Below are 4807 nucleotides of genomic sequence, written 5' to 3' on the forward strand. Positions count from 1 at the left end.
TTGTCCATTCTGTAGGTAGGCATATGTCTCTTCAGTGGGCAGTTCAAGCCATTCACATTTATTGAATGAACTGGTAAGTGGATTGGGTTTCTTTTCATCCTGTTGAGTTGAACTTTGTTACTTTGTTTTATCTCTTGAGCCATTGTGGTATCTGGCCTTTGACCTTTAGCTTTGGGGTGATTTTGCACTGGTGAGTGTTTATTGTGCTGATCCTTGAAAAATGTAGTTCTGAGTACTTCCTGCAGGGCATATCTCATGTCAGCAAATTCCCTCAGTGTTTGCTCATCTGAGAAAGACTTTATTTCCCCCTCATATACAAAACTTAGTTTTGCAGGATACAGAATTCTATGCTGGGCATTATTCTGTTTGAGAAGACTCAAAATGGGGGCCCAATTCCTTCTTGCTTGTAAGGTCTCAGGTGAAAAATCCGTAGTTAGTTTGATGGGTTTTTCTTTTGCAAGTTATGTGCTGCTTTCACTTTATAGCTCATAGAAGCGCCTCTTTTGTGCTTATTTTGGCCAGTCTGATGACCATGTGTTGTGGTGTTTGCCTTTTTGTAATGAATCACCCAGGAGTCCTTTGAGCTTCTTGTCTCTGGATATCTAGATTTCTAGCAAGGCCAGGAAATTTTCTTTAATTATTCCCTCAAATAAATTATCCAACCTTTGTGTATTTTTTCCTTTACCCTCAGGGATGCCTGTGATTCTTATGTTAGGCCTCTTTACATAATTTGGTTGTTTCTTGTAGGCTTTGCTCATTCCTCTTATTTCTCTGCTGTGTCTCCGTGACTGACTTGTTTAATTGAAAGGTGTTGTCTTCAAGTTCTGAGATTCTTTCTTCTACCTGATATACCCTGTACTTGAGGCTTTCCACTGTGTTTTGTAATTCCTTAAATGAATTTTTTGTTTCCAGAAGTTCTGTTTGATTTTTATTTAATAATTCAATTTCTTTATTGATTTTTTTCATTCACTTACTGCATCATTTTTGTGGTTCCTTTGTGTTGGATTTCTACTTTATCTTGTATTTCTTCGAGATTCTTTACTATCCATGTTCAAATTTGTTTCTCTGTCATTTCAATATCCTGCTTTTGGTTCGTATCTATTGTAGAGAGCTGGTGTTCCATTTTGGAGATGAGCTTTTGCTCTGATTCATCAAACTTACAGAATTCTTTCACTGATACCTTCTCATCTGGAGCAGCTGTTGCATCTTTCCTTTGGATTTTCTTTTGTTTAAGTAATGACACACCCAGTTTAATCTCTCAGTCAGTAGGTGTTGCTTGTGGATGAGAATCAATCACACCTTCTATGATTGAGTCAGTAAATGCTGTAATGGGTGTGCAAATTGACACCCATTTGTAAGTAAAAGCTAAAGTTTATCTTGTGCTTGAAGATAATATCTTATTCTCTTTCTCACAAAAGTACTATCTGATTTAGCTGTGGCTAACCACACCTACTCTATTCTATTCCACTGGTTGACTTGACTGTCTTTATGCCAGCACCATGATAGTTATATCACTGCAGCTTTGTAGTAAGTTTGGAAATCAAATGATGCGAAAATTTTAACTTTATTGTTTTTTAAGATTCTTTTGGCTATTTGGGGTCCCTTGAGATTCTGTAGGAATTTTAGGATGAATTTCTCCATTTTCTTCCAAAAATGTCATTGGGATTTTGATAGGAATTACATTGAATCTCTAAATCATTTTGGGTAGTATTGACATCTTAGGCACATTGGTTAAGTTTGTTGCTAAACATTCTGTTATTTTTGATGCTATTATAAGTAGAATTGTTTTCTTTATTTCCTTCTTGGAGTTTTCATTGTTAGTGTATAGAAACACAATGGATTTGGGTGTGTTGATTTTATACCCTGCAACTGTTCTGAATTTGTTTGTCTTAGCTCAGGTTTCCATAACAAAATATCACAGATTGAGTGGCTTACATAACGGAAATTTATTTTCTCATAGTCTGAAGGCTCAAAGTACAAAATCAAGGTTCCAGTTTATTTGGTTCCTGGTGAGGACTCTCTTCCTGGCTTGAAGACAACTGCCTTCTCACTATAGCCTCACATGGCCATTCCTCAGCTCACGTGCATAGAGAGAGAGTGAGCTCCCTGATGTCTCTTCCTATAAGGACACTAATTCTATCAGAGTAGGGCCCCACTCTTTGAACTCATTTAACCATAATTACTTCCTTACTCCAAATACAGCCACACTGGCAGTTAGGGCTTCAACATATGAATATGGTGGGAGGACACAAATATTCAGTTCATAACATCATTTATTAGTTCTAACAGGTTTCCACCCCCACCGGAATCTTTAGGGTTTTCTACATATAAAATCACATCTGAAAATAGATAATTTTACTTTTTCCTTTCCAATTTTGATGCCATTATCTTTTTTCTTGCCTAATTGCTCTACCTAGGACTTCCAATATTATGTTGAATAGAAGTAGTGAGAACAGAGATCCTTGTGTGTTCCTTATCTTAGAGGAAGAGTTTTCAGTCTTTGACCAATGAGTATAATTTTATCCCCATATGTGGGTTTTTCATATATGGTTTTTACTATATTGAGGTAAAATCCTTATATTCCTAGTTTTTTCAGTGGTTTTTTTTTCAATCATGAAAGGGTCTTAAATTCTACCAAATGCTTTTTCTGCACCTATTGAAATGATCATGTGGGCTTTTTTCATTTCATTCTGTTATTGTAGTATATTACATTGGTTTCTTTTCATATGTTGAACCACATTGGTTTCTTTTCATATGTTGAACCACTCTTGATTTCCAGGAATAAGTCCCACTTGGTCATGATATATAATTCTATTAATATGATTTTTAATACATTTTTCCAGTATTTTGTTGAGAATTTTTGAAACCATACTCATAGGGAATGCTGGTTTGTAGATTTCTTTTCTTGCAGTGTTATCATATAGCATTGTTATCAAGGTAATGCTGACCTCACAGAATGAGTTAATAAGTGTTCCCTCCTCTTAAATTTTTGGAAGAATTTGAGAAGGATTGGTGTTAATTCTTTTTTAAATGGTTAGCAGAATTCACTAGTGAAGCCATCTGGTCTTGAGCTTTTCTTTGTTGGGAGGTTTTTATTACTGGTTCAATTTCTTTACAAATTATAGGTCTTTCAGATTTTCTATTTCTTCATGATTCAGTCTTAGTATGTTCTATGTTTCTAAAAGTTTTCCCATTTCATCTATATCATCTGTACACCAATTTGTTAGTATACAATTGTTCATAATGTTCTCTTATAACCCCTACTATTTCAGTAAAATCCATAATTATGTCTCCACTTTCATTTCTGATTTTAGTGACTCAAGTCTTCTCTCTTTTATTCTTAGTCAATCTAGTCTTCTCTCTTTTATTCTTAGCCAATCTAGAAAAGGCTTGTCAATTTTGTTTACATTTTCAAAAAACCTATTCTTCACTTTATTGGTTTTCTCTAGTTTTTTCTATTGTTTATTTTTTCTGCTCTAATCTTTATTATTTCCTTGTGCTATTTTTAAATTTGTTTTGTTCTTCTTTTTCTAGTTCCTTAAGGTATAAAGTTAGGTTGTAGCTTTGAGATTTTTTAAAAAATATAATTATTCAGAGATACAAATTTTCCTCTTAATCCTTCTTTTACTGCATCTCATAAGTTTTTGTATGTTGTATTTAAATTTTTATTTGTCTCAGGATACTTTCTAATTTCCATTGTAATTTCTTGTTTAATCTATTGATTGTTTAAGACTATACTGTTTAATTTACACATATTTGTGGATTTTACAGTTTTCCTTCTACTGTTATTTTCTGATTCCATTCAATTATTATCAGAACAGATGCTTTATATGATTTTAAACCTTTAAATTTATTAAGACTTGTTTTGTGATCTAAATATTGTCAATCCTGGAGAATGTTCCATGTTAACTTGAGAAAACTGTGTATTCTCTTTTTGTTGCATGGAGTGTTCTGTATAAGTATTAGGCCCAATTGGTCTGCAGTGTTGTTCATGTTCTCTATTTCCTTATTGAACTTATTTTATTATTTTATCTATAATGGAAAGTACAGTATTGTAGTTTCCTACTATCATTGTAAACCTGTTTATTTCTCCCTTTAATTTTGTTTATGTGTGCTTCACACTTTTAGGAGCTCTGATGTTTGGTTAATATACGTTTATAATTGTCATATCTTCCTGGTGAATTGATTCTTTTATCATTATGTAACAGTATTCTTTGTCTCTTATAGTATTTTTTTGCCTTAAAATCTATTTTGTTTTATATTAATGTAGTCACCCCAGCTCTCTTTTGGTTACCATTTGTATGAAATAGTTTTCCATCCTTTTATTTTCAGCCTATGCGTGTCCTTAGATCTAAAGTAAGTCTCTCATAGACAGCATAGAGTTGGATGCTGTTTATTAATCCATTTCACCAATCTACATATTTTGATTGGTGAGTTTACCCATTTAAGTTTAAAGTAATTACTGATAGGAGAGGACTTATTTTTGCCATTTTATTATTTGCTTTCTGTATGTCTTATAGCTTTCTGTGTTTTATTTTCTTCATTGTTGCCTTTGTTTGTAATTAGTTGTGGGTTTTTTTTTGGTAGTGACAAGTTTGAGTTGACTTCTCATTTTCTTTTGTGTATATTCTATAGATATTTTCTTAGTGGTTACCATGGGGGTTACATATAATATCCTAAAGTTATAATAATATTTTTAAACTGATACCAACATGACATCAGTCACATACAAAAACTGGACTCTTTTTCAGCTTTGCCCTTACTCACTTTTCATTACGATGTTACAAATTATATCTCTATATATTGT

The sequence above is a fragment of the Lemur catta genome, chromosome X, assembly GCF_020740605.2.
Source record: "Lemur catta isolate mLemCat1 chromosome X, mLemCat1.pri, whole genome shotgun sequence".
Lineage (NCBI taxonomy): Eukaryota > Metazoa > Chordata > Mammalia > Primates > Lemuridae > Lemur > Lemur catta.